Below are 13,907 nucleotides of genomic sequence, written 5' to 3'. Positions count from 1 at the left end.
AAAAATGAAATCTTGCCATTTGCAACTACTATGGATGGAGCAAGAGAGAATTATGCTTAACAAAGTCAGTCAGTCAGAAAAAGACAAATGCCATGAGTTCACTCATATGTGGAATTTAAGAAACAAAACAAATGAGCAAAGGGAGAGAGGCAAAGAAACACTTAACTACAGAGAACTGTAGTTCTCTGGTTGCGTTACCAGAGGGGAGGTCGGGGGCAGGGATGAAACAGATGATGGGGATTCAGGAGGGCACTTGCTATGATGAGCACCAGGTGATATATGGAAGTGTTGAATCACAACACAGTACACCTGAAACTAATATAATACTGCATGTTAGCTGGAATTTAAATAAAAACTAAAAACAAAGAAAAAGAAATATTCCATAAAATTACTTAACAAACGACAGAAGGATGAGATTACTGCACAAAAATACATGTACAATTATTAAGTAGGTCACAAATTCGGCTCCACGGTTCCTGGCAGTCAAAGCAAAGGGGTATCATTATTCGTTCTGACACAGTACAGAGGTTCTTGTACTTAAAAACAGATTAGTATCCAAAGAGCTATCATTAAGTCCATTTAATCATATGTGCAAATTTTTAACTACAGAAACAACTGCTAATACCATCTATTGGTGACTAACAGAGTTGCCATACTCCTCCCACTCAACCACTGCCCCCTCACAACAGGTTTTTTATATTTACCAAAGTCCCTAAGCTGAAAGGTCTTGAGAAGAGGAACGTGTGTGTGCGTGTGTGTTATAATAACCAAAATGCTCTTTCCCGAATCCACATTGGAAGGATATTTTTACTCTGGATCTGTATTAAAAGACCACTTTGTGATATAGTGGACTACATCCTCAACAATATTCGTAACAGAATTACAATAATAGATTTTATAATTTTCTATATGTCTCAATGTAGGCCTATGCAATGCTGCTGAAGAGAACTTCTTTAAAAGCAATTTTACAAAATAATATAAGCAAAATATAGTATTTATAATAACTAAGGAACATGCATGTCTTTCAAGCAGCTCCCAATTAAAAAAAAAGGAAAAAAAATAGGAAATTCAACTCTTGGAAGAACAGTCTGAAGATCTAAGAATAAGCTTTTAAGACTACTGGCATCAAAGTCATTCCTTACGCAAGTTTTGTGTGTAACACCTCTTAACTGTAATTCATAAAACATAGGAAAATAGAGCTTTCAGATTAAGTTTTGCAGTTTTAGCAATTATATCTAAAATGAGTATCATACTTAGTGGACAATGAAAACAGATGCAATATTTTTTAAAAGGGCTATTCATAGGACACCTGGGTGGCTCAGTCGGTTAAGCATCTGCCTTCGGCTCAGGTCATGATCCCAGGGTCCTGGGATCAAATCCCACATCGGGCTCCTTGCTCAGCAGGGAGTCTGCTTCTCCCTCTGCCTGCCGCTACCCCTGCTTGTGCCCGCTCTGTCTCTGACAAATAAATAAATAAAACCTTTAAAAAAATTAAAAATAAAAAAATAAAGGGCTATTCATTTTTCTCATGAATCTCAAAGAAACGGCAATTAGAGGAATAAGTCAAAGGCCACAGTTATTACTGTATATGACTATTATAAAAAGAGACAAACTATGTAAACAGCATTTTTGATTGGCTAGATTCACTACAATTAAGTTAAATGAGAGAAAAAGCAAAAACACACTCTAAACACACTACTACTAAATAATCAGAGTAGTTTTTCCTCAACTTCAGAGGAGTTTACTGAATCTGAATACTTAGGTTAACTCATATAAAACTGAAATTCAGTTAAGTTAAAGAATTTAAGATTATGTTAACAGGGATTCTTCTTTTTTTTTAATTTTATTTATTTATTTGAGAGAGAGAGAATGAGAGAGAGAGAGAGAGCGAGAGAGCATGAGAGGGGGAGGGGCAGAGGGAGAGCAGACTCCCTGCCGAGCAGGGAGCCCGATGCGGGACTCGATCCAGGGACTCCAGGATCATGACCTGAGCTGAAGGCAGTCGCTTAACCAACTGAGCCACCCAAGCGCCCCAGGGATTCTTCTTTTAAAATTAGAGTAAAATAACACTACTTAGTCGAAACATTTTACAGAATTAGAATCTGTGTATTTTCAAAGTTGCTTTCTAAATACAGATAAAGTAGATATATAATACACTAAAATGGCATTTTAATAGTAATTGGCTCTAAGTTTGTTGTAATTATTTTATTAATTTCTATTATAAAATTGGAGATGTTTTCCTATAGAAAAATATTAGTGTACTCATTATTACGAAATCTCATTTGCTTTGCAGCAAGTATGTAGTCTTAGGGAAGAAGTAGCGAAAACAGAAGTTGCCAGCATGTTATAATTATTTCAGATGAGTTCAACATGCCAGTCAAATCCTATGAAAACTTGTTTCCCTGACAGGTGGGAAAGGAGATAGAGAGTTTTGGTTTTTTTTTTTAGAAAAAGACAACTTTTAGAGCAGTTTGATACATAGCAAAATTGAGAGGAAGGTACAGAGATTTCTCATATACCTCCCGCTCCCCCACCACCACATGCAGAGCTTCCCTCATTATCAACATTAAGGTTCACTCTTGGTGTGCAGTCTATGGGTTTGGACGAACGTATAATGACACGTATCCATCATTATAGTATCCTACAGAGTATTTTCAGTGCCCTAAAAATCCTCTGTGCTCTGCCTATTCATCCCTTCTACCACCCCAACTCCTAGCTCCTAATCTTCCTACTGTCTCCATAGTTTTGCCTTTTCCAGAATGTCACATAGTTGAAATTATACAAATAATTCCACATAGTTGGAATTATACAAACAGCCTTTTCAGATTGTTTCTTTCACTTAGCAATATGCATTTAATTCTCCTCCATGTCTTTTCATGGCTTGACAGATCATTTCTTTTTTGCACTGAGTAACGTTCCATTGTCTGGATTGTACCACAGCTTATTAATCCATTCACTTACTGAAGGACATCCTGGTTGCCTCCAAGTTTTCGCAATAATTAGTAAAGCTCTATAAACATTCATGTGAAGGATTCTGTGTGGATATAAGTTTTCAACTCCTTTAAGTAAATACCAAGGAGCACTACTGCTGACTCATATGGCTAGTATGTTTAGTCATGTAAGAAACCACCAAACTGTCTTCCAAAGTGGCTGTACCATTTTCTATTCTTACCAGCAATGAAGGAGAGCCCATGCTGCTCCCTATCCTTGCCAGCACTGGGCATGGTAAGTGTTCTGGATTTGGGCCATTCTAATAGGTTTGTAGTGGTATCTCGTTTTAATTTGCATTTCCCTGAAAACATGATGTGAAGCATATTTTCATATGCTTATTTGCCATTGGCAAATCTTCTTCGGTGAGGTGTCTATTAAGGTCTTTGGCCTCTTGTTTGCTTTCTTATTGTTGAGTTTTAAAAGTATCTTGTATATTTTGGATAACAGTCTTTTATCAGATGTGTCTTTTGCAAATATTTTCTCCTAGTCTGTAGCTTGTCTTCTCATTCTCTTGATATTATGTATTTTCAACCTGAGGTACCTGTCACCATGTGATAACTTTATTTATCTGGTGACCAAGAAATGGGAACCTATGGAATATATAGGACCCAGAGCAAGAACTTACTTTAAGGTTTATTTATTAATCTGGAGAGAGAAAGAGAGCACGTGCAGCAGGGAGGAGGACAGGGAGAGAGAAAATCTCAAGCAAGACTCCCCAGAGTGCGGAGCCTGATGTGGGACTCAATCTCATAACCCCGAAATCATGACCCGAGCAGAAAGCAAGAGTTGGATCCCTAACCATTTGAATCACCCAGGCACCCCCCACAGCAAGAACTTACACTCTTCATTATCAAAAATAAGTAACAGAAAATTTACACAGCTACTTAGTAAACACCATATTAATTTGGAACGAGATAAAAGACTCTAGGCTCAATAAAAATTGAGCTAACATATTATCTGGACAATTTCCCTACTACTGTCTTAAAGTTATGGTACCACTTAGTCTGAATCTAGATCTTTTCTCATCAGAGTTCCTTGGGGATCTCCTCTGCCTAGTGCCTCTGTCCTACTTAATTAAGCACCAAGATCAAGACTAGCTGTGGACCATTCAATTAGCTAATTATCATTCTAAGCTAATTACAAAGTAGACGATTTATTCTGAAAATGTTGCTGAGATTGCTGAGCTACTGTTTCTGTTTTTGACCATCAACTATAACTGCAAACACAAGAGGAAAAACCATGCACTGCCCCCCAAACCTGCAAACCCTAGAATGATGATTTTTCTTAACTCCCTTATGAAGGTAAAATGACCAGAGAAGAAAGAATCAATTGGCTTATATTCCCACAGTTTCCACTCCAATATTCTCACTCTTTTATTCAGAGGTTTGGAGATTTTTTTCTTTTTTCCTTAGAAATTTTATGCTCCAAATTACACTGTTTAAAGCTCTTTATACAATCATTAAGCAAAAGCAATCAACAGAAAGAAAAGCAAGTATTTGCAAATGTTTATGCCAAAAGCATTAGCATTATTACAGTATCAATCAATTTTCAAGAGAATATATCAAGGAGTAAATAATTTTTAAATACATTTCAAAATTCTACAATCTATCCCGTCACTAGCTCATTTCCTCGGCTCCACATTTCAATTATTCTAAAAAATTTAAGGAAATATTATGGTAATTTATAATCTAATGTGATTTTAAGGAAAAAAACGGAAGGAATATGTATTGCATGTTGATTCCCAGCTATACCACTGACTTGCTGTGGAACATCGAGCAGTTCACTCCACCTCTATGTCTCATTTGTAAATTAATGGGATTGTACTTTATTAGAAGTTGCTAACTGTGGTCCTTTAGCCACATCCAGCCTGTGGACATACTTTGTTTGCCCAGCATATTTTAAAAACAGGGAAATTTTACACTCAAATCCAGATTCCCACTTTCTCCTTCAAAATTTCAAGATTGACAATACTGGGCCTACATTCCCATGTGGCAATAAAGGCTGAAACTGCATAGAAGCTGCTCCCTTTGCATAAAGGCATGGAATCTTGCTGTTACATTACCTGCCTGACTGCTTAGCATCTAAGTTTTTGATGAAATAGGTTACCTCTAAAGTTTCTTTCAGCTCTAACATTCTCACATTTAGAGTGAGCCATATAGCAAAACGTCCATGTAACCTAAGTCTCAACTTTCCCTGAATAGGGATAACAACAACATCTGATCACCACTTGAGCTTTGGAGACAGAATGAAATAGTGAGTGGTGACTGCTTAGCACAGTGACATGCGTGCTGAGAGTGCTGAATAAACAGCAGAGGTGACAAACACAAGTAAGAGTGAACAAGAGGACTCAAAAAACAGTTCTTGATGGTCAATCCAATCTAAATCAAAATTCATGTGCTGATTTCTTCTCTTCCAAACACAGCACTGATCCTATCAAAAATCTGCTACTGGCCTCTAATTTTTAGAGATTATTAATTCTTCATTCACCATGCATAAAACAAGAGGCTGAGAAAAAAAATGAAGGTCCTGAGTGGGCTGACCTCAATTAAAATACACTTTAAAATTATGATAAAATTTTTCAGCAGTTTTCAGCAAAATTTGTTCCAGCTCATTCTGTTCTAATCAGGGCCATTTTTAGTTACCAAGAATAAAGAAAGTTGCATTCAAAAGTTTCTCCAGGGAAAGGGTGCTTACCAAAAAGTTTATACGCCCATGGGAACCCTGGAGAAAGTAAATAACCAGGTACCAGAGAGGTCAGCAAATGAAGAACACTGGGAGCACCAGTCATTCGTTCAACTCTATTTTTCTCTCTGCTGGTCGATCTGACTGTGTCCCTGCATCCACTCTATTCATTATACACCATCCTACCGCCTCCCATATCTCATAGTCTATACTCTTCTAACTTTAAAACTTCAGAATGCACATGGCCCTTCACCTTCCCACCCCCCCATATCACTATCTCTCTATATCAAGTCTTGCTGCTAACTTGCCTATTTCTTGTGAGTCATATTTCTGAGAAAGACAAAAAATTACAAATAGAACTATTACCTCATCCTGCAATCCCACTTCTGGGCATATACCCAAACGAACTGAAAGCAGGGTCTCAAAGAGATATTTATGTTTGCACACTCATGTTCATAACAGCATTATTCACACCTCTTGCGGAAGGTCCATCAGCAGATGGATGGATGAATGAACATAATGTGGAATATTATTTAGCCTTAAAAAAGGAAGATATCCTACTACAACCTGGGTGACCTTGATGACATTGTGTTAAGTGAAATAAGCCAGTCACAATAAGACAAATAGTATGAGCCCACTTACATGAGGTATCTAAAGTAGCCAAATTCATAGGAACAGATAGCAGAATGGTGGTTATCAGCTAAGGTGAGGGGAAAATGAGGAAGAGCTACTTAACGGATATAGATTTTCAGTTTTGCAAGATGAAAAAAATTTTGGATATCTGTTGTGCAACAATGTGAGTGCACTTAATACTATGGACCTATACACTTAAAAATGTGAAGATGGTAAATTTTATGTTTTTTATCACCATTACAAAATTTTTTTTTAATGTTTGAGAGAAGGAATCAGACTTGCCCAAATAATCTTTTTTGAAGCAAACTACACAAGCATGGATCAGTGGCAAGCGTAGGGACTGACTGCTGGTATATTTATTTGACAACTTGATATTAGAGGTCTACTGTTTCTGACACTGTGCTAAGTTCTCAGCCAGGTGCCTCCCCCTGCCCTGTTCAGCCGGCTATGCTCACTCAGTAGGCTTTCCTTATATAAAAGGGGTTGGTAATCTGTATCTCTGAAACCACAGCATTTTCATTTTCATAAGTGCATATTTTTGTTGTATTGTATCCTGCCATACAATTAAATAAAGGGTTTTTAATTTTGTTTTTTGTTTTCTTTGCCCTTGGCTGTTACTACTATCACTCTGCCTACAAGAAACAGTGCAGTTCTTCCATAACTGTTGCGAAACAGCACTTGAGAAAAGCGACTCTAGAGCACAATGCTCTTAAAAGTACCTCATCCACTTCAAAGTTTAAGTGTGCATCCGCAGTATAAAACCTTCCCATTCAAAGCATTATGAAACAAAACAAGAATCCCCTTCAGAATCTTCTTACTTGGCCCAAATACTAGGGTAGGAGAAGCTGAATTCCTGCTACTAAATAATTTCATTAGTCTCCAATCTATAAATGCAGAAACTATTGCTCCAAAGAGTGATTAAACTACTTGCAGAAGCCGCCTTAGTACAGAATTGCATTAAATAAATTGCCTATTAAAACATGTAACACAGGCTTAGGCAGGAAGCTTTCAGTCCCTATCTAACTGGATATTCCTGACCATTCTCAGCTTCTGAGACAACACTGTCTCTTGATTTTCTTCTCATCACTAGCAGTTCCTCTCAGCTTTTTCTCATTGAATCATCTTTTTCTTCCCAGCCCTTGAATACTGGCATGCATTTCTGTAGTTCCAGCCCTGGCAGTCTTCTTTTCTACTATACATGTTCCCTGAATGAATCAGAACAAAGCTTCTACTTACACACTGATAATTCTCAAATCTACACCTCTAACCTAGACTTTTTCCCTCGGGTTCAGATCCAATTACCTGACTACCCCCTGAAAAGCCCTCCATCTGAAAAAATACCAGAAATCAGTGGCAAAAACTAATCTCATTAGCTTAACCTTTCTCTCCATCCCCAATGTTCCTTAACTCTGTACTCCATTTCTGATTAATACAACAACCAACCAGGTGCCAAACAGAAGAATTCTAGATGCCCTCTCCCACCTACCTGAACCCCCACCCATACTCCCAGCATATCCTAGGTAACAATCAGTCATAGGCTCTGCTGATTCTACTTCAAATACATCCTTTCTTTTGAATACAATTCTCATGGCCTTGGTTAAATCCTCATAATTTTCACCTGGATACTACCTACCCAGTCTTCACATTGCTCCAGCTCCAGCATTCCCAAGATTAAATTTTATCAATGTCTCTTCATTTAAAGTTTAAACTCCTTAGAAGTCTGACAGTAAGCACAATCTGATTTCTGCCTATATATTTTCACTGCAACAATTATACATTTGTTCCCTGAATGAATGTGAACTGCTTATGGAGTAAAATTATTTATTTAATTTTAATATGGAGGCCATATTACCATTACCATCACAATAAATGTGTAGAACGAATAAACACTTCTTCAGTCTTCCTTGCCACTCCTCCATACCTACCCAGCTTTCAAAAATACTAAATTACTTGCAGTTCTGCCACTATGCCATGCTCTCCTGTTTCTATACCTTTATATGTGCTGTGCCCCCTCTAAAATGCCTCTACTTGATCCCCCACCTGAGTAGGCTTTCTATTTATCCTTAAGATTCAGTTGAACCATCACCTCTTTTAGAAAAAGTTTTTAAAACATTGCTCCTAATACTCCATTGCGTTCAAACGGCGCCATGTGTATTTACTAGATTCTGTTGTAATTCTTTATTTATTTGTCTGCCTTTTCCACCAAACTATGAAGTGTTTAAGGGAAGAAACAGTGACTATCTTTACTGTATCCCCAGTATCTAATACAGTGCCTGGCACTTAGCAGGTCATAAATAAATATCTACTGAATAAAGCATGAGTCTGTCTTGTAACGAGAATGCCAGATACACCTCTATAGTCTTTGTGGTCAAACAAAAAAACAAGAGATAAAAGAATATTAATCTCTTAAAAAAATATATAGGGGCGCCTGGGTGGCTCAGTCAGTTAAGCATCCCACTCTTGGTTTCAGTTCTGGTCATGATCTCAGGGTCAGGTCCCCACATCAGTGTGGAGTCCGCTTGAGATTCTTTCTCTCCCGCTGCCTCTGTCCCTCCCCTACTTTCTCTTTCTCTCAAAATAAATAAGATCTTTAAAATATATACATAATATTCCACTGTGTAACATTTTAGATTCAAAAGGAAATAACCCCAAATGCATAGTCATCTCAACTCCATTTTGGAAATAAGTAATGTATATAATCATGAATAACTTTTTTAAAATTGCGTATGTTACTTTTTGAGAGGGATAAGAGAGGATAACATTTCTGGCCTAAAAATTATGTGTATCACAACAAAATATTCCACACTCATTTCAAAGATGTCCCAGGGTCAGTTATAAAAACTAATTTTTAAAAACATTTTCTTTTAAACTAGCTAAATTCAGCAAAAACTATTTTTTCCAAAGGCTCAATAAATTAAACACTGTCCTATCAAACCAATTTATGTTTATAGGTACCGCCTAAATCATTCCACTTTATATCAAGTTGTTTAAAGCAGACCCCTCATCAGAAAGTAAATATAAGTAGATTTTAAGATCGCTGGATAGAGTCAGAGACTTTGTCTGCATCTTCTTACTCTACCACACACATTAACAGAACTCAAATTATAATAGTAAATGTTATGCTAACAGAAGAGCTGATTTTTTAACCACTTTTGTCAAAGTACCAAATATGGACTCCCATAGCCATGCTACTGATTCAAGACACAAGGAAGAGAGCCAAAAGGCTCACCCACATGGAAGAAAAGAAAAATATCATTACAGCTCTCTTAACACTGAAGACTTGTTTCAAGCTTCCTCTTAAAAAAAAAAATCTTTTGGTAACAGCTTTATTATCTGAAGACAAAAAGCTTAAAATTCACTTAAGTGCACAATCTTGTGCTCCATTAATATTCTATCCTTTTGCAGTCACAAATTTTCGAAGCAAAATGCTAACAATGAATCAAAGGACAACTTTCACATATGCTGAAAATATCTATTTAACCTTCAGTTAACAAGTTGTTTTTTAAAGAACTGTATAGAAATAATTTTGAGAGCTGTCATTCTACGTCTAATAAATCACTTTAGTTTCATATTTAAGTACAAAAATTTCTATAATCGTTTTTAAAGAGGTAAATAACTAGTTGGCAAACTGAAGAGGACTTTAAGTTTTCTTGAATTTTGAATTTTAGCTGGAGATGTTTTCTACGATGTTAAAATGGTTACATCTAAGACAGACTATTCTTTGGTTTTTCACACTAAATGACAAAACATTTCCTTCGCACATATTTTTCCTTCTGAGGGCAAAGGAAAAAAAACAGCATTAAACCAAAACATAATGCTAAAAGGCAAATGATTTAAAAATTTTAAAAGTGGGGGGCCTGACTGACTCAGTCCATAGAGCTCGGGACTCTCAATCTCCAGGTCGTGAGTTCAAGCCCCACACCGGGCATGGAGCCTACTTGAAAAAAATAAACATAACTAAACAGGTAGATAGATAAATAAAAATTTTAAAAGCATTTATCTTTATTTGAAAACTTCTGTTGAATAACTTCCTCAATAATATGATGAACATGACTTCCTGCACAAAAGTAACACAACTGAGATGAAGTGTTTTTTTTTTTTAAAGATTTTATTTATTTATTTGAGAGAGAGAATGAGATAGAGAGAGAGAGCATGAGAGGGGGGAAGGGTCAGGGGGAGAAGCAGACTCCCTGCTGAGCAGGGAGCCCGATGTGGGACTCGATCCTGGGACTCCAGGATCATGACCTGAGCCGAAGGCAGTCGCTCAACCAACTGAGCCACCCAGGTGCCCAAGATGAAGTGTTCTGAGTAGATAAAGCCATAAAGACTCTGAAATGCTAAGTCCTCACTTCTACACAGAAGTAGTTTGTGTAAAAAATAAAAAAATTAAAAAGAAAAAGTAGTTTGTGTAGAAGCAATAAATCACAAGCATCTCATGAAATGTTCTTAGGTTGTTGGTTCCCAGTATCTGTAGGGTGGACAATTTTAAAAACAAAAAAGTAGAATAAGTGGCATAAATGAATTCATCATGTTATCAAGGAAGTTATTCAAGAGAAGTTCTGGCATCAAAAGCATTCTATTCAACCAAACCTAGTTTGAGTATCTTGTAAGTATAATATAAGCAGAAAGTCTAAACTTTATTTCCATTGTAAGTCCCTCCTCAGGTATAGAGGTTGAAATATGCATTCCAGAAGAGTAAAGGGAAGGCCTGATCTCTTCTTAGAGATTTTTCAACAGAGGTTACAAAGATCAAGATAGAATAGTGTGTTTTATAACTGAAATGAAGGAAAACAGATGACAGAAAAAGAATAATTTTTTGGGCGCCTGGGTGGCTCAGTTGGTTAAGCGACTGCCTTCGGCTCAAGTCATGATCCTGGAGTCCCTGGATCGAGTCCCGCATGGGGCTCCCTGCTCTGCAGGGAGTCTGCTTCTCCCTCCGACCCTCCCCCCTCTCATGTGCTCTCTCTCATTCTCTCTCTCTCAAATAAATAAATAAAATCAAAAAAAAAAAAAAAAGAATAATTTTTTGGGGCGCCTGGGTGGCTCAGTCGTTAAGCGTCTGCCTTCGGCTCGGGTCATGATCCCAGGGTCCTGGGATCGAACCCCGCATCAGGCTCCCTGCTCAGCTGCTTCTCCCTCTCCCCTGCTTGTGTTCCTGCTCTCACTGTGTCTCTCTCTGTCAAATAAACAAATAAAATCTTTAAAAAATAATAATAATAATAATTTTTTGATAGACAGGGGGTAGCCATTAGCTTTTCTTGTCCTGAACTAAATTTTTGTAAGGTTATCAACTCAAATCAATAATAAAATGACAGAAAATAGGTTTTTAGAGTGTTTCAAGTAAACAAATCCATAATTTCTAGTAAAAAAGGAAAACCCATTAAACACTCCAATACACACTACACCCTCCCGTGGGCAACCCTCCATGGAAAAATATAAAAAGATTTAGTTGGATTTTCCACTCAGTTAAATCAGTCCTATAACTAATGAAATGATGGCTCTAAAAACCTCATAAAAGTTAACACTATTTTAATCATTTGTCTTAGTATCTGAGTTAGAAGATTTTTTAAAAAATAACAATTTATATCCTATACAGTAGTAATGTAAGAAAATAAAAGCATGATCTGCTTATCTTCCCTTAAAAAACAAAATGATATCAGATTATTTCTTTAATGGAAAAAAGGTAAACAGAATAAATCACGTAAAAAGATGTATAATTAAAAGATAAAGTATACTTTATATCATGAGCTGCAAAGGCGGCACTAATATTTTAAAGCAAAATCCAAAAATTATGGTTCCTTAGTGAGAACTGTGGCAGAAAAGCAGTATGTTCATTAAGTTTTTCAGGAAAACAACTTACATTATCACCTGGTAATATTTAGTATTACTGGTCTCGTGAGGCTATGTGGTCACTACACAGAAATATAAACATACTTGGAATAAAATATAAGAGACTACCTAAAAGAGCCCTTATTCTATGTGGCTAATGTTTCAGTACTTAAATGATATAATAGAAGCAAAAACTAGATTAAAAGTATTCTGAAATGGTCCAAATATCATTCCAAGTTTGTCCCATTTACAAAAGAATACAAAATATATATTTAGTACATAAACCTAGAAATCACGTATGAATATGTACATTTCCCAAAATGCATCAAAGAATATTTGAATATATATACTCTGAGAAAAACGAGTTACAACGAAGACTAACTACTTAAGGTCTTATTAACTAGATTATGAGACTAGCAATTAAAGGACAACAGTGACATCTAGTGGACATTTCAAATATATGCCACACACATCCTGGATCAAAACTTTATTTTCAGTGTCACATAATTCAACCTGCTTGAGGGATTATATGATAAACCTTTAATTTTAAACCAAACAAGCCAGCTCTGCTCCCAAAAGGCTGCTCACTGTGAGTAACCCAATCGTGTGATAAATACAAAATGTTTAACAAAGTATAAGAATATCTCAAGTCCTTAAAGCATTAAACACTGATTAAATGTATCATATGACTAAAAGAGCTAGCAAAAGGCTCAATGTAATTATGATAATAAAAAGAATCTAAAATATTCTGAATGAAAAAAGCACTGGGTTAAACGAAGAAACTTACAAAGAAAATGAAGAACTAATCTATGAATTTCTTCAAGCATGGAAAGTACATATTAACCAGTATGGCCACACAAAATAAATATTTTTAAACTAAAAGAAGAATATCTTAGGATGATTTTTCAAAGACAAATTAGTAGTCAAGAAAATGTATAGGATCATCCCTTAAAATTAAAGGAAGATAACTAGAATAAGACCAGGTGGTCATCTCAAAAAAGTTGCAAACTTACCTCAAAGGATGAAAAAGCAAAACAAAAAAACAAAACACCTGTGGGTGACAATGTCCTTACTTATTCTTATTTGCCAACACATAAACAAATTTCACAAGGAAGTAACACTGCATTTAATGAGTAAATAATGAAAGTATATGTGATTCTTATTAAGTATTTTATTACTAACTCAGGGAAGAAATATAAATGTAGAGACAGGGTCTTATAAACACTAAGTCAAATAAGAGTCTAGGCCACAAATTGGCTGGAAGTCTTTCAAAAATCACAGGTGCTTCTCAGATCTCTCAGAATCACCTAATTGAAAAGATTTTAATGATTATTTGAGCTCAATGATTTTCTGACAAGAAAAAATGTGAAGGGCCAGAACTTTACAAGTACAAAGTTCAAACTCATTGAAAGTATCTCTGAAATGTAAATATTTGGGGACTAATAACATTCAGGTCACAAAAGCATTATCCTAATGGCTTCAAAAAGTTATACAGCAGATAAATAAATTGGGGTATATTCAAACAATGGAGTATAACTCAGGAATGGAAAAAATGAAGTACTGCTACATGCAACAACAGGGATGGATTGTCAAAAAATTAGACTGAATGAAAGAAGCCTTACAACAAATTACACCATCTGTGATTCCTTTATATGACATGCTAGAACAGGCAAAACTGATCTATAGAATGAATGAATGAATGAATGAATGAATAGATGGATGAATGAATAAGCAAACAAAATTAGAACAACACTTACCTCTGAGAGTAGGAC

At 36.1% G+C, this 13,907-nt stretch overlaps 1 protein-coding gene across 4 annotated transcripts in view; it reads right to left on the bottom strand.

Moving 5' to 3' along the window:
- Window positions 1–13,907, bottom strand: part of ANAPC10 (anaphase promoting complex subunit 10) — a 226,378-nt gene that overhangs the window by 171,176 nt on the left and 41,295 nt on the right. The window lies entirely within an intron of this gene.

The sequence above is a fragment of the Mirounga leonina genome, unplaced genomic scaffold, assembly GCF_011800145.1.
Source record: "Mirounga leonina isolate KUSES-001 unplaced genomic scaffold, KU_Mleo_1.0 Mir_176, whole genome shotgun sequence".
NCBI classification, from domain to species: domain Eukaryota; kingdom Metazoa; phylum Chordata; class Mammalia; order Carnivora; family Phocidae; genus Mirounga; species Mirounga leonina.
Note: the sequence above shows the minus strand (reverse complement) of the source record. Positions and strands in the feature narration are given on the sequence as shown.